General features: G+C 38.2%; 1 protein-coding gene and 1 non-coding gene across 2 annotated transcripts in view; one reads left to right on the top strand and one right to left on the bottom strand.

The window, feature by feature from the left end:
• LOC128070298 (elongation factor 1-alpha 1-like) overlaps positions 1–26114 on the bottom strand; it is a 427922-nt gene that overhangs the window by 71462 nt on the left and 330346 nt on the right. The window lies entirely within an intron of this gene.
• Positions 4151–4223, top strand: TRNAE-UUC (transfer RNA glutamic acid (anticodon UUC)). The gene has a single exon. It is a non-coding gene; the product is annotated as a tRNA-Glu (tRNA).

The following is a 26114-nucleotide window of genomic DNA, read 5'->3' as shown; positions in this document are numbered from 1 at the left end:
AGGCTTTTTCTGCAGATGTTCCCAGTTGTGGCGCTCCTTACTCCTATCTTTTCAGACTGTCTTTTCACAATCAGTAGTTGTCTCCTCCCTGAGTCCCTGTTCCAAACCCACTTTCCACATCCAGCCCTGTTTTGCAAAGACAATTCATGATTCAGGCTGAAATGTGCAGAGTTGTGGTAGAGTGCACTAAGTTTTAACTGCAATAATGTTTTCTGTTATTCTTTTCCTTACCCGAAGTAGAAGATATGCTGACGTGAGGAACATAATCCAGGTCTGAAGGACCATAATTCAAATAATTTCTAAAATCATCACCAGCTCCTCCAGTCTATCAGGGCTCCTTCCTCAGTGAATGGAACTTTGCACATTTCATATACTCATCCTACTCACTCTTTTTGACTGGGTTGAGAAAAGACAAGTCCCTTGAGAAAAATAAGTAAGAATCCCCCTTCCCTACCAGGTATGCACAATACCCTAGTTCCAAGAAATTTTTAATCGTTCTCTTTATACAGAGCTGCTGCTATATTTCACATATCTATGTCATTTTACTTGCTTTTTTCTCTAGTTAGAATGTCTTCTCAACATATCCCTCCTATCACCACCTTTTACTCCTCTTTCACTTGTTGAATATTCATCCTTCAGATTCAGTTCAAATTCTAGCTCTAGCATCACCTGCCTAATGAAGACTTTTTTGTCATCCATCATACAATTGAGCTCCATCCTCTAAACTACCACAGCACCTGGTAAAGTTCATTATTATTGTACCTAGCATTATAATAGGAATTGTGCATTTATATTACTTCTTTGAACTCCTTCAGGCTAGAGCTAATGCATTGTATGTAGCTCTGGTGCTTGATACAGTGTTTGTAACATAGTAGGCACTGAGCTAGTTGTTCATTTGTTCAGTCTTGGGAGTTAGTGGAAAGAACAGTGTCCCTTATGAAGGTTATTAAATACTAGTCAGAATGAAAGGAAAATAAACAATATAGATAAGTCAGATAAAATTAGAGAGGGTAGTAGGGATGGGGGTACTCGCGAGGGTGGTTTTTTTTTTACATAAACCTCTCTGGGGAGGTAACATTTTAACAGAAGACTGAAAAAAGGAGGTGAGTCACATGGATATTGCAGGAAAGAGGATTCCCAGCAGAAGGAATGGCAAATTCAAAGTTGTTATAGCTTAAACACAGTGAATGAAGACAGGGGATAGGAGATGCGGTCAGAGAGGGAGCAAGTACAAAATCATGCAGTTTCTTGTATGCCAAGGTAAGTACTTTGGCTTTCAGTTTTATGGGATGCCATTGGAGAGATTTGAGCATGGAACTGACCTGATATGCCTTTGGTTATAATAGGATCAGTCTTGCTGATGTATTAGGAATACATTTTTAGGGACAGATAAAGAATAGAGGGTACCACTTAAAAGGCTATTATAAAATACGAAGGGAGATATGGTGGTAGCACAGACCAGCTCGGTATGCTGGAGTTGGTGAGAAGTGGTTCGATTTAGGAGATTCTCTTTTATAAGATTATAGCTAACAGCATGTGCTCTATTTATCAAATATGGAATATAATGATGACTCTAATGTCTTTGGCCTGACAAAATGAAAGGAGGCACAATTTACTGAAAAAGAGAAGGCTGAGAGAAGCAGGTTGATTAGAGCCATGGGAACACTGAGTTGTGCTTTGGCTGGGTTAATAACGGGACAAAGAATAGATGAAGGAGAGGAAGATGAGCAGTTTTCCTGAGATAAATTAAGGCTACCTGACTTTGTTGCTTTCTGAGGTACTTACTATTCTTCACAAAACCAAAGTCAGTAACAACAGTTTCAAAAATCACTAAAATTTATTGAATAAAAAATAAGTGCTAGGCACTGTGGATACTTTATATATATATGTTCTTATTTAATATTTCTCCAAATGCTAGAAATTACAAATTATTTTTCCCTTTTTGCAGATGATATAGCTAAAGTTCAGAGACTTAAACACACTCTAAAATCATCACGGATTTCTACTATACATCTTTGCCCATGAACAGATTTGAACCACTCATGTTATGGTATATTTTGTCTAGTTTTGCAATTGGATAAATGAAGATCTTAGAGGCAGAGACTACTTAAGTATTTCAGACAGAAATATACCACAATCTGGAGATATATCCTCTCATATAAAAAATACTAACAGAAATAAAAAACAGGAGGAAAGCTAGAAAATTCACAAATACATAGAAATTAAATGACATGCTCCTGAAAAATCAAAGAAGAAATCAAATGGAAAATAAAAAATAATCTTGAGACAAATTAAAAAAGAAATACAACATATCAGAACTTACGGGGTGCAGCAAAGGCAGTTTTAAGAAGAAAGTTTATATATCCTTTCAAAGAATCAGCTTTTGGCTTTGTTGATTTTTGCTATGTCATGTTGATATATGGCAAAACCAATACAGTATTGTAAAGTAAAATAAAGTAAAATAAAAAAATAAATAAACCTTAAAAAAAGGAAGAAGCATGTTTATAACTATAAACATACACATTTAAGAGCAAAGAAATATCTCAAACAGCCTAACATTTCACCTCAAGGAACTAGAAAAACTAGGCCCAAAGTTAGCAGAAGTAAAGAAATAATAAAGATCAGAGCAGATGTAAAGGGAATAGAGAATAATAACACAATAAAGAAGATTAACAAAAGCAAGAGCTGGTTCTTTGAAAAGGTAAAGAAAATGACTAATCTTTAGCTATACTAACCAAGAAATAAAAAAGATAAATTACCCAATGTTCATCGCAGCACTGTTTATAATAGCCAGGACATGGAAACAACCTAGATGTCCATCAGCAGATGAATGGATAAGGAAGCTGTGGTACATATACACAATGGAGTATTACTCAGCCATTAAAAAGAATACATTTGAATCACTTCTAATGAGATGGATGAAACTGGAGCTGATTATACAGAGTGAAGTAAGCCAGAAAGAAAAACACCAATACAGTATACTAACACATATATATGGAATTTAGAAAGAAGGCAATGATGACCCTGTATGCAAGACAGCGAAGGAGACACAGATGTGTAGAGCAGACTTTTGGACTCTGAGGGAGAGGGAGAGGGTGGGATGATTTGGGAGAATGGCATTGAAACATGTATACTATCATGTAAGAAACGAATCGCCAGTCTATGTCTAATGCAGGATACAGGATGCTTGGGGCTGGTGCATGGGGATGACCCAGAGAGATGTTATGGGGAGGGAGGTGGGAGGGGGGGTTCATATTTGGGAACGCATGTACACCTGTGGTGTATTCATGTCAATGTATGGCAAAACCAATACAGTATTGTTAAGTAAAATAAAGTAAAAATAAAAATAAAAAATACAAGTGAAAGAAGTGGCATTACCACCGGTACCTGAGATACCAAGACTATAAAAAATGATACACCAACTTATTGAACATCTTAACTAGAGGAAGTAGATTCCTATAATAATATAATCTATCAAGTGTGAATCATGAAGAAATAGAAAATACAAACAGGCTAATAACAAGTAACAAAACTGAATCATTAATAAAAAAATCTCCCAAGTAAGGCAAGGTCAGGACTAGGTGGGTTTATTGGTGAATTCGACCAAATATTTAAAGAAGAGTTATTACCAATCCTCCTCTACTCCTCAAAAAATCGAAGAGAAGGGGATACTCTCAAATTCATGTTAGGAGATCAGCTTTACCCTGACTCAAAAGCAGATAAGGACACTATAAGAAAGCCATAGGCCAATATCACTAATGAATATGGATGCAAAAATTCGCAACAAGATACTAAGACAACTAATTCAACAGCACATTAAAAGAGCATATACCATGTTCAAGGGGCTTCCCTGGTAGCTCAGACGGTAAAGCGTCTGCCTGCAATTCGGGAGACCTGGGTTCGATCCCCGGGTTGGGAAGATCCCTGGAGAAGGAAATGGCAATCCACTCCAGTACTCTTGCTTGGAAAATTCCATGGATGGAGAAGCCTAGTAGGCTACAGTTCATGGGATCGCAGAGTCGGACACGACTGAGGAACTTCACTGATACCATGTTCAAGCGGGATTTATCCCAGGGATATAAAAATGATTCCACATATGCCAATCATGTGGCACACTATAGTAAAAGAACAAAGGATAGCAGGAATTAATTCCTTGATGGTCTAGTAGTTAGGACTCTACACTTTCACTGCTGAGGGCCCAGGTTCAATCCCTGGTCAAGGAACTAAGATCCTGAAAGCCACACATTGTGGCCAAACAAAAGGAGAATAAAGGAAAAATTCACATGATCATCTCAACACATGAAGAAAAAGTATTTAACAAATGCAGTGCTCTTTCATGATAAACACCCTAAACTAGGTATAGAAGAAACTTATTTCAACATAATAAAAGGCTCTATAGGACCAGCCCACAGATGACATCATACTCAATGACAAAAGGCTGAAAGCATTTCCTCTAAGATCAACAAGATAAGGGTGTTTACTCCCAGCACTCCTATTCAATATAGTGCCAGAAGTCTTAGCCAGAGCAATCAGGCAAGAGAAAGTAATAAGTTATCCAAAACAGAAAAGAAATAAAGTTGCCTCTATTTGCAGATGACATCTCATATATAGAAAAGCCTAAAGATTCCACCAAACAATTGTTAGACTTAACAAATAAAGTGAAAAGTGAAAGTGAAGTCGTTCAGTCGTGTCCGACTCTCCGCGACCCCATGCACTGCAGCCTACCAGGCTCCTCTGTCCATGGGATTTTCCAGGCAAGAATACTGGAGTGGGTTGCCATTGCCTTCTCCAAACAAATAATTATAAGAACTACTAAATAGTAATTGTTAGAATGAATAAAAGTGCAGGATACAAAATCAACATACAAAAATCAGTTATGTTTCTTTACACTAACAATGAACTATCTTAAAAACAAATAAAACAATCCCATTTGCAACAGTATCAAAAACAATAAAATACTTAGGAAAAATTTAACCAAAAGGTGAAAGATCTGTGCAGTAAAAACTGTAAGACATTGGTAAATGGCATAAAATTCCATTTATAAGATGAACAATTTACTGGAGATCTAACTGACAGGATGGTACATATAGCAAACAACAATGTATTGTATACTTGAAAATTGGTAAGAGAGTAGACCTCAAGTTCAGAAATAAAGTCCAGAAATAAACCCATGCATATACCATCAGTTAACATTTGACAAGGGAGCAGACAATACCCAATGAAGAAAAGACAGTCTCTTCAATAAACAGTGTTAGGAAAACTAGATGTACACATGCAAAAAAATGAAATTGAACTTCCTTTTATGCCACTCAAAAAGTTAACCTAAAATAAATTAAAGACTTACATGTAAGACTGGAAATAAAACTCCTAGGAAAAAAATATAGGGAAAGAAACTCCTTAATATTGAGTTATTGAGTTTTTTTAATATTAACAAACAATATTGAATTTTTTACATATATAAGTATATATTTCAAAATGATTAACAGAATGAGGTTAGTTAACAAATCTATTACCTCACATAATTACCAGTTTTTGGCATGTGGTGAGAACCTTTGAGATCCACTCTCTTAGCAACTTTCAAGCATATATTATTGTTAACTATATTCACCATGCTGTCAATTAGATCTCCAGAAAATTATTCATTTTATAAATGGAATTTTGCACCATTTGGCAACAAATTTTTGGATATGACAACAAAAGCATAAAGAACAAAAACACAATCAATAGGACTACATAAAACTAAAAAGCTTCTGAACAGTAATAAATATATAAATAAATAAGCAAATAAAGTGAAAGACAACCTAACAGAATGAGAAAAAATATTTGAAAACTATCTATCTGATAAGGGGTTAATATCCAAAATATGTAATTGTTAGTCGCTCAGTTGTGTCCGACTCTTTGCGACCCCATGGACTTTAGGCTGCCAGGCTCCTCTGTCCATGGGATTCTTCAGTCAAGGATACGGGAGTGGGTTGCCATTCCCTTCTCCAAAAATATATAAGAAACCCATACAACTCAATACCAAAAGAAAGGAAGGAAGAAAGAATCCAGTTTAAAAAGGAGCATAAGACCTTTGGATTCATTTTTCCATAGAAGACAGTCACATGGTCAACTGGTACATGAAAATATGCTCAACATCACTAATTATCAGGAATATGTAAAGAATAAAATGGGCACCTATGCACTGTTGGTGGTAATGTAAATTGGTACAGCCACTATGGAGAACAGTATGGTGGTGCCTCAAAAAAAAAAAAAAAAGGCTAAAAATAGAACTACAATATAATTCAGCAATCTCACTTATGGGTAAGACAAGGCACACCTGTGAGTTTGGTTCCAAACCACCCCAATAAGGAAAATAGCACAATTGAGTCACACACATTTTTAGGTTTCCCAGTGAATATTAAAGTTTATGTTTGCTCTCTATTGTAGTCTATTCAGGCTTCCCTGGTGGTTCAGTAGTAAAGAACCTGCCTGCAATGCAGGAGCCACAGGAGATGCAGGTTTGATCCTTGGCTTAGGAAGATCCTGGAAGAGAGCATGGCAATGCACTCCAATAGTCTTGCCTGGAGAATCCCAAGGACAGTGGAGCCTGGCAGGTCCATAGGGTCGCAAAGAGTCAAACATGACTGAAGTGAGTTAGCACACACTCACACAGTCTATTAACTAAATGCATAATAGCATTTTATCTAAAAATGTGCATACCTTACTTTAAAAATACTTTATCGCTAAACAAAAAATGAGCCTTCAGTTCAGACGGTGGTGGCAGGTCTTGCCTCAATGTTGATGGCTGCTGACTGGTCAGGTTGGTGGTTACTGAAGGTTGGGGTGGCTGTAGCAACTTCTTAAAATAAGACAACAATATAGTTTGCAGTATCAATTGAGTCTTCCATTCATGAAGTATTTCTTTGTAGTATGAAATTCTATTTGATGATAGCATTTTATCCATGGTGGACTTCCCTGGTGGCTCAGACAGTTAAGTGTCTGTCTACAATGCAGGAGACCCAGGTTCAATCCCTGGGTTGGGAAGATCCCCTGGAGAAGGAAATGGCAATCCACTCCAGTACTATTGCCTGGAAAATCCCATGGACAGAGGAGCCTGGTAGGCTACATGTAGTCCATGGGGTCGCAAAGAGTTGGACACAGCTGAGCGACTTCACTTGTTCACTTGTTTTATCCATGGTAGCACTTCTTTGAAAATTGGAGTCAATCTTCTCAAACTCTGCCACAATTTTATCAACTAAGTTTATGTAATATTCTAATTCCTTTGTTGTCATTCCAACAATCTTCACAGTATCTTCAGCAGCAGGAGAGTCCATCTCCAGAAACAACTTTCTTTAATCATCCATAAGAAACAACTCCTCACCCAATAAATTTTTATCATGAGATTGCAGCAACTCAGCCACATTTTTAGTCTCTACTTCTAATTCTAGTTTCCTCTTTCTATTTTCACCACATCTCAATATACATCCTCTACAGAAATCATGAGGATTGGAATCAACTTCTTCCAAACTCCTGTTTATGTTGATATTTTAACCTCTTTCCATGATTCATTACTGTTCTTCATGGTATCTAGCATGGTGAATCCTTTCCAGAAGATTTTTCCTTTACTTTGTCCAAATCCATGAAAGAAATTATTATCTATAGCAGCTACAGCTTTACAAAATATATTTCTTAAACAATATGACTTGAAAGTCAAAATTACTCCTCCATCCATGGACTGCAGAATGGATGTCATGTTAACAAGCATGAAACCATTAATCTTGTGGCATACCCATCAAGAGCTCTTCAGTGACCAGTTATCAATGCCAATGAGCATTAATATTTAAAAAGGCATCAATTTTTTCCAAGAACTAGGTCTCAACAGTAGGCTTAAAATATTCAGTAAACAATGCTATAAACAGATGTGCTTGTCATTCAGGCGTTGTTCTTCCTTCTACAGAGGAAAGGCAGAATGTCTAACGTAGTTCTTAATAGTCCTGGGATTTTTGGAATGGTAAATGAGCACTGGCTTACCAGTTACCAGCTACCTTAGCCCTCAACAAGAGAGTCAGCCTGTCCTTTGAAGCCAGGCATTGACTTCTCATTTATAGCTATAAAAGTCCTAGATGGCATTTTCTTCCAATAGAAGGTTGATTCATCTATCTGAAAATCTGTTGTTCAGTGTAGCCACCTTCATTAATTACCTTAGAATTTCTGGATAACTTGCTGCAGCTTTTACATCAGTACTTACAAGCAGTACTTCACCTTGTACTTTTATGTTAGGTAGAAGGCTTCTTCCCTTAAATCTAATGAACTAAGCTCTTCTAGCTTCACACTTTTCTTCTGCAGCTTCCTCACTTCTTTCAGCCTTCACAGAATTGAGGAGAGCCAGGGCTTTGCTTTGGATAAGGTTTGGCTTAGGGGAATATTGTGGCTGGTTTGATTTCTGTCTAGACCACTAAAATCTCTCCATACCAGCAAAAAGGTTGTTTTTGCTTTATTATGGTTCATATGTTCAGTGGAGTAGCACTTTCAATTTCCTTTAAGAAATACTTTTCCTTTGCATTCACAACTTGTCTAACTATTTGATGCATGCAAGAGGTGTAGCTTTTGGCCTGTCTTAGCTTTCAACATGCTTTTCTCACTAAGCTTAATCAGTTCTAGCTTTTGATTTAAAGTGAGAGACATGTGACTTTTCCTTATAGGCCATTATAAGGTTATTAATTGGCCTAATTTCAATATTGTTGTGTCTCAGGTAATAAGGAGACCTGAATAGAGGAGAGAGATGGAGGCACAGCCAGTCAGCAGAGAAGTCAGAATACACATACCATCTATCAGTTACGTCTGTCATATACAGGCATGATCTGTGATGCCCCAAAAACCACTGTAATATAAAAGATCATCTGTCACAAATCACCATAATAAATATTGTAATAATGAAAAAGCTTGAAATAGCATGAGAATTACCAAAATATGACAGAGATATGAAGTGAGAAAATGTTGGAAAAATAGCGCCAATAGATTTATTCAATGCAGGGTTACCACAAACCTGTAATTTGAAAAAAAAAAACACACACAATTATCTGTGTAAAGTAAAGCACAATGGAATGAGGTATGCCTACATATAAAACGGGAATAAAATCAGTACTTGAAAGAGACATCTGCAACATCATGCTTGTTGTAGACATTATTTAAAATAATCAAGACATGGAAACAACCTAAGTGTCCAGCAACTGATGCATGGATAAAGAAATGGAATGGAATGCTAATTATCCAGAAAAAGAAGGAAATCTTGACATTTGTGACTACATGGATGTACCTTGAGGGCATTATGCAAGTGAAATAAGTCAGAGAAAGACAAATACTCTAAGATATCACTTATATATAGAATCTTAAAAAATGAACTCATAGAAACAGACTAGATTGGTTGTGGTCAGGGGCAGAGGAGTGGGAAAAAACTGGTGAAAGTGGCTATTTCTAGATATAAGGAGTAAGTTTCAGTAGTTTACAGCATGATGACTATAGTTAACAATACCATATTGTATCCTTGAAAGTTGCTAAGAGAATATAGATCCTAAAAATTCTTACCAGACACACAAAAAAATTGTATCTGCATGAGGTGATAGATGTGTTAATTAATTTCATCATGGTAATCATTTCACAATAAATACATATATCAAATAATCACATTTTATACATTTAACTTATATTTCAACAAAGCTGGAGAAAACATTATTTATCAAAAAATAGAAGAACATATTTGTTGAGCACTAGAAAAAGTGTTAGACTATGTGTTGATGAGATTTCAGAGCTTCATAATCTAATGGAGAGAACTGAATTATTCATGCCCTGGTGAGTGTGGACTCTAACACATGAAATCATCTTGACTAATTTTCATTCTTTAGACAAGGTCAAGATATTCTATTCCATATCTACTATATGGCACATTATATTCCTTAAGACCTTGAAAAGTGTTATGTGAAGATCTGTCTCTCTGCTCCCCTCTTATTCTGAGAAGACACTGAGAAATCATTTGTAAGGACCAGGTAAATGAGGAAGGGTTACATTTGATGTCACTAGACTATGGAGGATGGGGGCGTGAAAGCACAGGATGTCAGGAATTTGTAACCACCACCAGCCATTTTTAAAAATGCTTCTTAAAAGTGCAGGTGGAAAAAAACCATTATCAATCATACTGTAGTTCCTATGAAGGCATCAACTGGAAAACTAGTTCAGATGCTCAACTGACCCTGACACTAGGGCCCTTTCAGTGCCCTCTCAATCAAGCCTGCTGAAATGACTGCTAAACTAAAATTAACTCACTATAGACTTCTGAAGGGATTTTGCTGTGCACTTCTATTTCTGAATGAATTTCACAGTTGAACTTCCTCTGACTTTTGATCTTCATGGAGTTATTCCTATGAATTGTGAAAGGTGAATGAGAATGTGAAAAGAATGGACATTAAAATGTCAAATTTATATCAAACAGAATCATTTTCTTTTGATTCAGCCACAGCCAAGACTCAAAAGAAAATACACTAGAGTTTATGACATCACCCTTTTTTACCATAGTGTACATAAGCTAGGCTAAACTGAATCCACAAGGGCTTGATGCAGGTTGGGAGCTCTCCCAAGAAAATCCCCTGGCAATGAGAAAGGACATTCCACTGACCTCTCCCTATATATTCCACAATGTCCTATGGCATGTAAAGATAGCTGTGAAAAGCATAATATTTTACATGGCATCAGAAACTGATAAATAATGCACATACTTCAGACAGAGATACAGTAGAGTAGGTTGAGAGAGCAGATGCTAAAGTGTGCCTGGGTTCAAATCTAACCTCTGCTATTTACAGGTTGTGTGACTTTGGTCAAGTTATTTATTCAGCAAGTATTAAGAGATTTTAATATGTGCAAAGTTTCATTTTAGGCATTTTAGACATCTAAATCAACAAAACAGGTACAGATCCCTGCCTTCATAAATCCTGCATTCTAGTGGCAGAACAAAGACAATAAACAATAAATGTAACAAATTTCATACCATATTTGCCTGAGGTAAAGGTAAAGTGATATAATAGTGCCTAGCACATAGGACATGCTTCATGCTTCATTAATTTTAACTACATGATGTAATTTGACGAAAGACTCTTTCCTACCAAAACGCCATTAATCGCCTAGAAAAATACTTCTTCGGTTCATCCTCTCTTTTATGGAAACAGTCATAGCATTCCACTCCTCAATTATGTAGATTTCAGGAATGGCTGAGGAGAAATGGACACCTAGACTGGTTCCACTTGTATAAAATATCCGAAAATATCCTTATGGAAAATAAATATAGAAACCAAACACTACACTTATAACTTACCTATGAAATCTTGATTTTCTCCCTCAAGCTTGTTTTCACCACTGTTCCACTTACTAATAAATCCTTGCATTGATCCTTTCTTTTAAACAACCCTTTCCTTCTAGTCTTACTAGTGTCTTCTGTCCAAGTCCCCTGCCTTTATTCAATGGCTAGAAAAATTATAGTCTTAAGTCATTCAGAGGTTGTTTTATGCTTTTGAACAGGGTCAAGTATTTCATGAGGTTTTTTTTTTTTTTAATAGCCACTCACTATGAATAACTCTTTTCATTGAGTATGGAGATTGTACTGGCTCTCATCAAATACACTTAAGGAGAAGGCTAGAAAGATGAAAATGTTGAAGGGAAACATACAGAGACACTCATTCCAGAAGCCATGTTCACTAAGACACTAGATATGCCAAGAAGCAGGAATGCTTAGCAACAGCTCCCTTGATCTCCTAGAGTTCACTCATTTATTGTGTGTATGTATCTTTCAGGGTGAGGAGTGGGTGGAGAACAGGGAAGATTTGGAGCATAGTGTATGAGAACCATCAAAGGAAGAGAAGCAGGAAAGGAATTAAGTGTGGCAAGGCAAATCAGAGGTCTGAAAACCAAGTTCAACTCCAGGGATTAGCATTATAATAAGAAAAAAACGGAAGAGAAAAAGAAAGTATAGGTACACAGAAACGTGCCACTTGAATAGGGCTTAAAGCATGAAACTCAAATGGACATTTGAAGACTGAAGCTCAATTTCTCCACCTCTTTATTTAAAAGTACAATACTGTATTTTTACTTTTCTAAAAAATTATTATTTTAAAAAACATATTTATTCATTTATTATTGTCCATACTGAGTCTTCATTGCTGTGTGGACTTTCCTCTAGTTGCAGTGAGCAGGGACTACTTTCTAGTTGTGCTACACAGGCTTCTCATTGCAGTGGCTTCTCTTGTGGAGCACTGGCTCTAGGGCATGTGAACTTCAGTAGCTGCAGCATGTGGGCTCAGTAGTTGCAGCTCCCAGGCTCAACAGTTATGGCACATGGGCTTAGTTGCTCTGTGGCATATGGGATCTTCCCAGATCAGGGATCAAACCCATGTCACCTGCACTGGTAGGTCATTCTTTACCACTGAGCCACCAGGAAAGCTCCAGTACTTTATATTTTAACTAAAAAAACTATGATATGAAATGAGTAGAAACTTGTCGCCAACTTAAAGCTTAAAAATATTTTCACCTTTCTTTAAAGCAGGTTTTACAAGAGTATTAGAATAATATATATTACTATGATCGTTAAATACCTACTAGGGATGAGACACTTTATATGTTTTGTCTCACTTATTTCCCTTTTGTATGGTATAGTAATTTTTACAGATGAGAAAACATAGGCTCAAAGTGGTTAAGTCACTTGCCCTAAGGCTTTCAGCTGATAGTGAGGCAAGGTTTGGAATTCAGATTAGGACTTACTCCCAAACATTTTCATTTTAGCATGCTTTTTTCTTCCAAATAGAACTTGTCCACATTTTGGTGTTTTTTTTTTTTTCATATATGAGTCATACCTCCTCAAATAGACATGAGCCATTACTGAGTTCTCTTTCTTATCTCTCCTTCAGCTCATAGTTCAAGGGCACACAATAAACTTTAATAATGTCTTGCTAAGTGGTTCATAAACTTCCATGGCTTTACCAACATTTTGGTTGACAAGGAACAGAAAATAATTAAACATAACAACTATAAGGGTAGTAAAAATGACCAAATTTTACTCAAAATATGGCCAGGGAAGACTACCACCCATTCTTGCTGAAACAGATACTGGTTCCTAAATGTTTATTAAGCCTTTAGTAAGTGCAAAGGCAGAAGAATCAGAGATAAAATTGCCAACATCTGTTGGATCATAGAAAAAGCAAGAGAGTTCCAGAAAAACATCTACTTCTGCTTTATTGACTATGCCAAAGCCTTCGACTGTGTGGATCACAACAAACTGTGAAAAATTCTTAAAGAGATGGGAATACAAGACCATCTTACCAGCCTCCGAAGAAATCTGTAAGCAGGCCAACAAGCAACAGTTAGAACTGGACATGGAACAACGGACTAGTTCCATTTTGGGAAAGGAGTACTTCAAGGCTGTATATTGTCATCCATGGAATTCTCCAGGCCAGAATACTGGAGTGGGGGGCCTTTCCCTTCTCCAGGGCATCTTCCCAACCCAGGGACCAAACCCAGGTCTCTTGCACTGCATGCAGATTCTTTACCAGTTGAGCCACAAGAGAAGACCAAGAATACTGGAGTGGGACCTTTATTGGCAAAGTGATGCCTCAGCTTTTTAATATGCTGCCTAGGTCTGTCATAGCTTTTCTTCCAAGGAGCAAGTGTCTTTTAATTTCATGGCTGCAATCAACATCCACAGTGATTTTGGAGCCCAAGAAAATAAAATTTGTCACTGTTTCCACTTTTTCCCCACCTATCTGCCCCAAAGTGATGGGACCATATGTCATAATCTTAGTTTTTTGAATGCTGATTTCAAGCCAGCTTTTTCACTCTCCTCTTTTGCTTTCATCAAGAGGCTCTTTAGTTCCTCTTTCCTTTCTGCCATTTGAGTGGTATGATCTGCATATCTGAAGTTGTTGATATTTGTGGTTCAAGCAGTAAAGAATCTGACTGCAATGCAGGAGCCACACGAGTTGCAGGTTCGATCCCTAAGTCGGGAGGATCTTCTGGAGGAGGAAATGCCAACCCACTACAGTATTCTTGCCTGGAGAATTCCATGGACAGAGGAGCTTGTAGGGCTACAGTCCATGGGGTCACAAAATGTCAGACATGACTGAAGCGAATTAGCCCAGCTCAGCCTCCAGGGAAAAGTGGGATTCAATTACACAAAAAAGGAAGCAAGACAGTGGTGGAATCTAGAATTCTCACTTTAGAGAAGCTTAGGGGCAGTAAGCTGGGTTGGAAAGGAGGTAGGGAGTACTGTTTTACTTAGGCTGTAGGTCACAGATGAGTTAAAATAAAGTTTTCAGGGATGCTTTTACTTACACTTGATATAAGATTGAGGGACTATCCATCAGAGACTTAAATTTTATTTTAGAAAAATTTTGGTATGGTTAGGGGACACAAATGGAAATTATAGGGGGGGTTATTTCAATTATAGGATATGGACATAGAATAGGGGTGAGATGCTGAGTGGGAAGCCAGGACTTCCAAGGTAGCCAAACAGCCATGGGAAGAAGGGTAAAAGTGGGAATCGCCAGGATGTAAGTGGAATTTATGCTTAATGGCCACTCAGGAACTGAGGCTAGTAACATAGACACACATAGTTTTCAACAGATAAGAACATATATTTACACATACACACTCTCACACTCTTTATAAGTTCCTTTTCAAAAATCCTCCACTAGTATAAAAAAGGTCATCTGTGAGGTAGGCTCCCATTTCCTGGTAGCTAATAAATACTTACGTGTTTCCTTCCTCGTGGAACCTTGGATCTGAATGCCTACAACCCATTCATCTATTTGCAGACAAACTAGAGAAGCCAGCCACTTTGCTGACTGAGAAACAAATCAGTATACAGAAACTGCTCATGCTCAGTCACTGTCATGTCCAACTTTTTGGGACCCCATGGACTGTAGCCAACCAGGCTCCTCTGTCCAGGGGATTTTTCAGGCAAGAATACTGGAGGGTATTGTCATTTCCTCCTCCAGGGGATCTTCCCAACCCAGGGATTGAACCTGTGTCTCCTGCACTGGCAGGCAGATTCTTTACACGAAGCCACCTGGGAGCCCCATACAGAAACTAGACAGCACTAAAACAAAAATTAAAACCCAAAGGTTTCTACATGATCAGAAATTAATGGAATCTGGTGTGGTAATGAAATTTCTTTTTTATAGTCAGTTTGCTTCTCCTAGGCTGCTTCTTCACTCCCTCTCCATTATCTTACACTTCCTTACTCTTGTCAAAGGAAATCAAAGCTCCTTTCAGTCAAAGAGGATCCCAGCAGGAGGGAAGAAGACTCTTTTGGAAGTAGACCAGTCTCTGACTTCTCCCCTCTCTTTCTTTCACACACAGACCTCTTGATTTCAAATTATGTCAAATACCTCTTGATTCTTAAGAAAAGATGTAAGAAAAGCCAGGTTGGTTTCTGCAAAACAGATTTATACTCAACCCATTCTATATTCAGCTTCCCAGGTAACTCAGTGGTAAAAAAAAAAAAAAAAAAAACGCCTGCTGAGCAGGAAACGTGGGTCCACTCCCTTGGTCAGGAAGTTCCCCTGGAGAAGGAACTGGCAGCCAACTCCAGTATTCTTGCCTGGAAAATCCCATGGACAGAGGGGCCTGGTGGGCTATGGTCCATGGGGTCACAAAGAATCAGACACGACTTAACAAACGACTTAACAACTAAACCACCGCCACCATTCAATATTCACACCCTCTCCAAGAATTTCCTCCTATTTGAGACTTCCATATCCCCCACCCATCTTTAAGTCTTTGAGTATATGTTGTATACATTTATATATACAGAGAGAGAGAAAGAGAGAGAGAGAGATTATGATTGAAACATATACATGTATCCACACACAATAAAAGATAAACTAAATTAGAAAGTCCTGGTACAGTATCATAAACTCAGCTCAGTTACCACATATATGTATAGTAATATGGCAAAATTTCATCACCCCAAAGAAGTTTTCCCATTATACTTTATTGATAATAAAATGACACTAATAATTGCATTGAGAATTTACAGAGAAAAACAGAACAGTGAATTGTTTTGTGGTGGAAGGATCTGAAATTGGAAGTTAGGAGACCTGGGCTCCAACCTAGACCTGGATTCTAGGTGATCTGCTGTATAACCAACAGCAAATCACCTAATCGTTTTAGGTCTCAGTTAACTGAAGTCAAAATCTCCACTCTACCTATCTCATAGGGATGTTACAGTAAGTGAAAATAAGACTGTGAGAACGTTAGAAAAAGATAAATAAACATAATATATTTTAAGCATAATAGGAAAGGTAATAATCATAAATATTTACAATTTTTATTTCCAACTAAGGCATAACTGACTTTCCAAGTCATTCATGCAGTAATGGAATTCAGCAGTTTCCTTTTCATTGTGTACACTGATAGTAGTAGATAACTTATATTGCGTACTATATAGGTGTTTTAAATATATTAGCTCCTTTTACAACTCACAACATCACAGTGGGTGGGGCAAACTGAGAATCCAGAGGGGTTAAGTAACTTGTCTAAGGTTAGGAAATAGAGACGCTAAGACCAATTTAGACCGTCTGTTTGCAGAGCCTAACATACCATATTACCTCATTGATTAGATAAAAAAGTGAAATATGAATGAATTTGAACACTAGAGGCAGATAGCCAGTCTCTCAGTTAATGAAGAACTTATGAACCAATCTGTCAATCTTGCATGAATCTTGCTTTCGGAAAATTTTATTTCTGAAATATCACTATCTGAAAGTGACATACTTAACAAGGTAAAACAAATTGTCTCTCTGATTCTAATTAACAATTCTGATTGAGAAAAATGTTGAAATCAATGGCAAACTGATAGTAGATGTATTATAATCATTCAAGTCCTTCTTGTCCTTCTTTCCAAAGACAATATAGCTGGCCAAGATTTATTATAAATTCTGTAAGAGGCCAGAATCACAAACAGTCATAGAATGCAAAAACACAGCAAATACAAAACTTCAGTTCTGAGGTACCTGCATTTTCTGCTTAGGACTCAGGACAGTAACTCAGATATACAGTGAGTTCTCAGGGAGTACTCACTGGATGGATTTGATTGCAACAAGGAACATGACAGCTACTGTTTGAGAGGGGGCTCAAATATAGAAGAGGACAAAACCAAAATGGCAAAGTGGCTACTTGATCTGATAAATTAGGATGGCCATGTCAATGTCTCCGGTTCTTACATGGTGTTTCAGGGCTAGGAGAATTCTAGTTCATTAGAAAGATCATTTAGAAATACAACACAGAAATTTATTAGAGCGCAAGCTGAAATCAAGATTGCCAGGAGAAATATCAATAATCTCAGATGTGCAGATGACACCACCCTTATGGCAGAAAGTGAAGAGGAGCTAAAAAGCCTTTTGATGAAAGTGAAAGAGGAGAGTGAAAAAGTTGGCTTAAAGCTCAACATTCAGAAAACAAAGATTATGGCATCTGGTCCCATCACTTCATGGGAAATAGATGGGAAAGCAGTGGAAACAGTGTCAGACTTTATTTTGGGGGGCTCCAAAATCACTGCAGATGGTGACTGCAGCCATGAAAGTAAAAGACGCTTACTCCTTGGAAGAAAAGTTATGAGCAACCTAGATAGCATATTCAAAAGCAGAGACATTACTTTGCCGACTAAGGTCCGTCTAGTCAAGGCTATGGTTTTTCCAGTGGTCATGTATGGATGTGAGAGTTGGACTGTGAAGAAGGCTGAGTACTGAAGAATTGATGCTTTTGAACTGTGGTGTTGGAGAAGATTCTTGAGAGTCCCTTGGACTGCAAGGAGATCCAACCAGTCCAATCTGAGGGAGATCAGCCCTGAGATTTCTTTGGAAGGAATGATACTGAAGCTGAAACTCCAGGACTTTGGCCACCTCATGCAAAGTGTTGACTCATTGGAAAAGACTCTGATGCTGGAAGCAATTGGGGGCAGGAGGAGAAAGGGACGACAGAGGATGAGATGGCTGGATGGCATCACTGACTCGATGGACATGAGTCTGAGTGAATTCCAGGAGTTGGTGATGGACAGGGAGGCCTAGCATGCTGCGATTCATGGGGTCGTGAAGAGTCGGACACGACTGAGCGACTGAACTGAGCTGAATGTTGTACCAAAGTACAAGATGGAATTTCTACAGTTTTATAATATTCATGAACCATTAAAATACTTTAAGGAAGGAACATTTCACACGCTTGCACACTCTGCACCAATAGTCCAAGTGTCACCCAGTCGCAGTTAATTTCCTTAAGTCTCTCCATTTGAGAGAAATCATGAGAAAAGCAGGAGATAATCTGAGAATCAGAAAGTTAAGTGAAATTTAATTCTGGACTGCTCTGTGATCCTTCTTGTTTGTTCATCCACACCCACCCACAATCAAACAGTCACAGTCAGAGTTCTCAGATAAATTAAGATGATATCCAAACCACTTTTTCCAGAAAAGAATTCCCAGTTTAAAAAAGAACCTCTTCTACAATGGCAGATACACTCAGCTTCTATCTCAAGCCAGATAGCCAGCCTGAAAGGAGTTTTTAAAGCCATAGCAAATGGAAGACTGGCATCATGAAAATGGTGGAAGAAGTTTTCTATCATTTCCCCCTCCCCCCAAGGGAAATAAAGAAGATTTTTTCTCATCAACAAGAGAGCATTTATGGAAGTCTAGGAGTCATCAGAAAAGTCCCAGCATACTGCTGGAACAAAACAAAAACTCCAAGATTGGGTACACTGAAGAAGGTAAGAGGATCAGTTTCATTGTACCTGTGTCAACCTTCCCTCAAGGTGGCAGAGCCCAGGGTCAAGAGAGAATTTCTTGGTTCATAATTTTTCCAACAGATGGAAATGAGAGCATGTGAGTGAGGGCCCAGTCTGCCTAACTGTAAAAGATGCTGCCAAAGAGACCTGCTTCTTTCTTGACCCATCCAGAAGACTGAAAAATAAAAGTGAAAATGTCAGTCACTCAGTCATGTCCAATTCTTTGTGACCCCATGGACTGTAGCCCACCAGGCTACTCTGTCCATGGAATTCTCCAGGCAAGAATACTGGAGTGGGTAGCAATTCTCTTTTCCAGGGGATGTTCCCCACATAAGGAGTGAATTGGGGTCTGCCACACCACAGGCAGACTATTTACCATCTGAGCTACCAGGGAAGCCCCAGAAAACTGAGGTATGCTATAAAACTGGAGGTTTGGAAGTGGCTCAGAGAGCAGCAGCTAGGGCTTTCATAAGGCATCAAAGAAACACATCAAGAAGACTTCCCATAAACTGCTGGGGACATCTCACCCTCAGATGCTCCCAACTGGCCCATGGGCACCTCCAATACTCCACATGTCTCAGCCAAATACACTTCCACCCCATGGTTGGCTCTCTGCCCATGCCCCTAAGGACAGAGAGAATGAACCTTTGCAGATAGACAGTAAACATGCACAGAAAGCTGGCCCAACTTTATGGAATTGGGAGAAACCACACAAACTTCAGTATTCAGTGCTGCCCTAGGGAAAGCAAAATCAGACTGATTATATTCTTTGCAGCCAAAGATGAAGAAGCTCTATACAGTCATCAAAAAAAAAAAAAAAAAAAAAGACAGGGAGCTGACAGTGGCTCAGACCATGAACTCTTTACTGCAAAATTCACACTTAGATTGAAGAATGTGGGGAAAACCACCAGACCATTCAGGTATGACCTAAATCAAATCCCTTACAATGATACAGGGGAAATGACAAATAGATTCAAGGGATTAGATCTGATAGACACAGTGCCTGAAGAACTATGGATGGAGGCTCGTAACACTGTACAGGAGGGGGTGAACTAAGCCATTCCCAAGAAGAAGAAATGCAAAAAGGCAAAACATCTGTCTGAGGAGGCCTTACAAATAGTTGAGAAAACAAGAGAAGCAAAAGGCAAAGGAGAAAAGGAAAGATATATCCATCTGAATGCAGAGTTCCAAAGAATAGCAAGGAGAGATAAGCCTTCCTAGGAGATCAATGCAAAGAAATGGAGGAAAACAATAGAATGGGAAAGACTAGAGATCTCTCCAAGAAAATTAGAGATACCGAGGAAATATTTCATGCAAAGATGGGCACAATTAAAGACAGAAACAGTATGAACCTAACAGAAGCAGATGATATTAAGAAGAGGTGGTATGAATACACAAAGAACTATACACAAATGATCTTAATGACACAGATAATCCTGATGGTGTAATCACTCACCTAGAGCCAGACATCGTGGAGTGTGAAGTCAAGTAGGCCTTAGGAAGCATCACTATGAACAAAACTAGTGGTGGTGATGGAATTTCAGTTAAGCTATTTCAAATCCTAAAAGATGATGCTGTTAAAGTGCTGCACTCAATATGCCAGCAAATTTGGAAACTTGAGCAGTGACCACAGGACTGGAAAAGATCAGTTTTCATTCAAATCTCAAAGAAAGGCAATACCAAAGAATGTTCAAACTACCACACAATTGCACTCATCTTACAGAATGAAATTAAAAGATGCTTACTCCTTGGAAGGAAAGTTATGACCAACCTAGGTAGCATATTCAAAAGCAGAGACAATACTCTGCTAACAAAGGTCCGTCTAGTCAAGGCTATGGTTTTTCCGGTGGTCATGTATGGATCTGAAAGTTGGACTATGAAGAAACCTGACCACCGAAGCATTGATGCTTTTGAACTGTGGTATTGGAGTAGACTCTTGAAAGTCCCTTGGACTGCTAGGAGATCCAACCAGTCCATTCTAAAGGAGATCAGTCTTCTGTGTTCTTCGGAAGGACTGATGCTAAAGCTGAAACTCCAATACTTTGGCCACCTCATGTGAAGAGCTAACTCATTAGAAAAGATTTTGATGCTGGGAGGGATTGAGGGCAGGAGGAGAAGGGGATGACTGAGGATGAGATGGCTAGATGGCATCACCGACTTGATGAACTTGAGTTTGGGTGAACTCCGGGAGTTGGTAATGGACAGGGAGGCCTGGCATGCTGCAATTCATGGAGTTGCAGAGTTGGACACGACTGAGCGACTGAACTGAACTGAACTACACGATAGCAAAGTAATGCTCAAAATTCTCCAAGCTAAGCTTCAACAGTACGTTAACTGAGAAATTCCAGATGTACAAGGTGGATTTAGAAAACACAGAAGAACCAGAGATCAAATTGCCAACATCCGTTGGATCATAGAAAAAGCAAGAGGATTCTACAAAAAAAAAAAAAAATCTACTTCTGTTTCATTGACTATGCTAAAGCCTTTGACTATAACGATTACACAAAAAAACTGTGTAAAATTATTGAAGAGATGGGAATACCAGAATACCTTATGTGCTTCCTGAGAAATCTGTATGCATGTCAAGAAACAACAATTAGAACCAGATATGGAACAACAGACTGATTCCAAATTGGGAAAGGAGTACTTCAAAGCTGTATATTGTCACCCTGCTTATTTAACTTATATGCAAAGTACATCATGAGAAATGCTGGACTGGATGAGGCACAATCTGGAATCAAGATTTCCAGGAGAAATACCAATAACCTCAGATATGCAGATGACACCACCCTTATGGCAGAAAGTGAAGAAGGACTAAAGAGCCTCTTGATGAAAGTGAAAGAAGAGAGTGAAAAAGCTGGCTTAAAATTCAACATTCGGAAAACTAAGATCATGGCATCTGGTCCCATCACTTCATGGAAACAGTGTAAACAGTGACTGACTTTATTTTCTTGTGCTCCAAAGTCATGGCAGATGGTTACTGCAGCCATGAAATTAAAAGACACTTGCTCTTTGGATAAAAGCTATGACCAACATATACAGCATATTAAAAAGCAGAGACATCACTTTGCCAACAAAGGTGCATCTAGTCAAGGCTATGGTTTTTCCAGTAGTCATGTATGGATGTGAGGGCTGGATGATAAAGAAAACTGAGCACTAAAGAATTGATACTTTTGAACTGTGGTATTGGAAAAAAATCTTGAGTGTCCCTTGGACTCCAAGGAGATCAAACCAGTCAATCCTAAAGGAAATCAATCCTGAATATTCATTGGAAGGACTGATGCTTAAGCCAAAGCTTCAATATTCTGGCCACGTGATGTGAAGAACTGACTCACTTGAAATATCCTGATGCTGGGAAGACTCAAGGTAGGAAGAGAATAGGACGACAGAGGACGAGATGTTTTGATGGCATCACCAACTCAATAGACATGAGTTTGAGCAAGCTCCAGAAGATGGTGAAGGATAGTCAAGCCTGGTATGCTGCAGTCCATGGGGTCGCAAAGAGTTAGACATGACTGAGCGACTGAACATCAACAACATGTAAAAAATAATTTAAAATGAAAACATAATATTGTGGAAAAAAAAACATAATATTGTGATAAATGGAAAACCAGAATCCAATGTGAAACATATTTGTACAGGTTCAAAGGAATGCTAACCGTTCCAGTTTTTTAAAGTTTACTAGGAAACAGTGAGTTTGAACAACCTCTTTGTTTTACAAAGGAGAAAAATTGAAATGCAGAGAAAGGACCATACACATAATAAGCAGCCTAGTGGATAGAAATTACTAGAAGCCAAAAGCTCCTGAAACCAAATTCAGTTATCTTGTACTACCTTTGGTTTGTTTGAAGAAAATTTCAATGCTTTTCACAACCCCATATATCCTTCACACTTACCTAGGGCAAATTGAGAAAAGAAGTCATTTTTAGAATAACTGATTAAACTTCTCTTGGTCCCTGATCCTTCTCAAAAGCAGATAGGCAAACTGAAGTACTGAGAAATTATTTGCTTTGACCCCGGAATTCTGTATAAAAAGCTATGTCCACTTCCATGTGCAATAGGAAGGTATTTTACTTTTCATTCCTCTTGACACAGGTAGTCACATCCAAAGCTTATTGTCTCAGTTGCTGGATCATAGAATTCTATGAATCAAAGTTGCAAGAGATTCGAGTAGCCATATAATTTCAAACCCTCCTCATCTGACAAATGAGAATACTGAGTTTTATAAAGAAGCAAGTGCTTGTGCAAAGTCACACTTTAAGTTGCTCTCAAGGCAAGACCTATAAAATTAGATCTCAGGCTATTCCCATTATTGTACTTTAGTTCTTTACCAGGGCCTGGAATTACAATGCATCAGGGCCTGGAATTACAATGCATCAAGCAATATAATGATTTACAATTCTATATTGTATGATTAGTTTAATTTCCCTCACTACTGAAGGGTCTCAAGGTTCAGATATGCCCTCTCCTTTCTCTACAATTTCTCCCACAATCATCTAAATTTAAGTCCATGGCTTTTAAACTGCCATCTAAAGTTTGGAACTCTGCATTCAGACGGGTATATCTTTCCTTTTCTCCTTTGCCTTTCCCTTCCCTTCTTTTCTCAGCTGTTTGTAAGGCCTCCTCAGACAACCGTTTTGCCTTTTTGCATTTCTTTTTCTTGGGGATGGTTTTGATCATGCCTCCTATACAATGTTTTGAACCTCTGTCCATAGTTCTTTAAGCACTGTGTCTATCAGATCTAACCCTTTGAATCTCTTTGTCACTTTCACTGTGTAAGCGTAAGGGGTTTGATTTAGGTCATACCTGAATGGTCTAGTGGTTTTCCATTCATTCTTCAATTTGAGCCTGAATTTTTAATAAGTAGCTGATGATCTGAGCTACAGTCAGCTCCCAGTCTTGTTTTTGCTTAATGCATAGAGCTTCTCCCTCTTTGGCTACAAAGAATATAATCAATCTGATTTTGGTATTGACCATCTGGGGATGTCCATGTGTAGAGTCATCTCTTGTGTTGTTGGAAGAGGGTGTTTGCTATGATCAGTGCATTCTCTTGGCAAAACTCTGTTAACCTTTGTCCTGCTATTTTTGTACTCCAAGACCAAACTTTCCTGTTACTCCAGGTATCTGTTGACTTCCTACTTTTGAATCCCAGTCCCCTCTGATGAAAAGAAATTTATTTATTTATTTATTTATTTATTTATTAGTGTTAGTTCTAGAAGATCTTGTAGGTCTGCATAAAATCGTTCAATTTCAGCTTCTTCAGCATTAAAGTTTGGGGCATAGACTTGTATTACTGTGATACTAAATATTTTCCCTTGGATACAAACAGTGATCATTCTGTTGTTTGGGGACTGAACCCAACTAATGCTCAGACTCTTGTTTACTGTAAGAGTTACTGTACTTCTTCTAAGGGATTCTTGCCCGTAGTAGTAGATATAATGGTCATCTGAATTAAATTTGCCCATTTCTGTCCATTCTTCTGGCGTCATATCTTTTTGCCTTTTCATACTGTACATGGCATTCTTGCAGCAAGAATACTAGAGCAATTTGCCATTCCCTCCTCCAGTGAACCACGTTTTGACAGAACTCTTCACTATGACCTATCATTCTTGGGTGGCCCTGTATGTCATGACTCGTAGCTTCACTGAGTTATGCAAGCCCCTTCATCATGACAAGGCTGTGATCCATGAAGGGGATGTATATATCATAGCAGAGTTATATAGGTACATATGTATATAGTAGATTTACTTGGGCTTTTTTTTAGGGAAATGAATAATACTGAAATATTTAGCCAGAAAATAACTTTGACAGATGAAATATCTTGGAGAATATACCAAGGGGGAGAAAAAAAAGAGGTATATATAGAATCATTAAAACATGATTTCAAAGTTTTTTTTAAATTTAAAATTGGAGTATAAGTGCTTCACAATATTTTGTTGGTGTTGAGGACCAGTATACTGTCCGCATTTGCCCTTTTAAACTTTAGGTAGTGTAATCTCAAAACCTCATGATTTAATCACATAACTGTCTATTTATCCCATTTTAAACAATCATTTAAATATTTATTCATTTAAGTTAAATTCTGTCTAAAATTTCTACCTTGTTGAAAAAAGTAGCTAGACTCTTCCTTAAAAGTATTTTTTTTTCCGCCCTGTTAGCATTAATTATTCTCTTTTTATTAGCATCGGCAAGACCCATTGATGGGAAAGCAATTAAGTTTCACAAACTGTTTTTCTTTGATTTCTTTTAAACTAAGGAAGTCCTTTGGCTTCCCTGGTGACTTAGTGGTAAAGAACCTGCCTGCCAATGCAGGAGACATGGGTTCAATCCATGGATCAGGAAGATCCCCTAAGGAAATGGCAACCTACTCCAGTATATTTGCTTCGGAAATCACATGGACAGAGGGGCCTGGTGGGCCACAGTCTATAAAGATATGAGGCAGGAGGTAGATGGGTCCCCCTAGGGTAGGCAATTGAGATTCTTTTCCTGTGGACTAATATTCTAAGAATAGCAGGACCACTGAGAAGGAGGTTGGGCCCTGCTCATATAGAAGATGAGACACCACATATTTCTCATTCTTGAAGCCAAGTTACCTCCACAACTATACATGCACAGAAAGGCTCCTTGCAGGTCAGAGAGGGGACAGCACCCCATATTAAGTGATGTCAACTACCCATCAGACTCTTCAGTGGACTCTATCTTGACTGAGAGATGCATGCACACACATAGAAGGATCCTGATGAGAGGGTAACAGGCAGGAAGGCCAGGGGTCTCCAAACGGAGGAAATAGGCTGCAAGTGTCAGACATTTTTATCTCTCTTAAGTGGCAGGAGGAAACAAACTAGCTATATTTTTTTCTTCTCTATACAAATTTAAAAGGAGGTTTCTCTTAAAATACTGTGTTGCTATAATGACAAATGGTTTCACCCGAAGTTAACTATTCTCAAACCTTGAGATAACCAATGCATTTTCCTTATGGAAATGTTTTTCTTAAGTTATGCTAATGTACTATGCATTTACCCCAAACTCTGTCTTCAAGCCGGTTCCACCTCTTGGCTCAGAACCTACTTGACAAACCAGTATGTTATACTCAGATATTATTTCCCTAATCTATGTATATGAAACTATTTGTATGGTAATCTGTCCTTCTACAAGTTTCAACTTAATCATTTTATGGCCCAGGATGAACCATTTGGTGCCAAGATTATCCCAAAATGTATCTTATGGATGAGGGGCCTGGTGCTATTCTGAGTTCTAAGACATTCCTTTCTTTCATTAAGAGACTGCTAGTGACTATACAACATCCAGCTGAAGACTAGCA

This window comes from Budorcas taxicolor, chromosome X (assembly GCF_023091745.1).
Source record: "Budorcas taxicolor isolate Tak-1 chromosome X, Takin1.1, whole genome shotgun sequence".
Taxonomy (NCBI): Eukaryota; Metazoa; Chordata; class Mammalia; order Artiodactyla; family Bovidae; genus Budorcas; species Budorcas taxicolor.
Note: the sequence above shows the minus strand (reverse complement) of the source record. Positions and strands in the feature narration are given on the sequence as shown.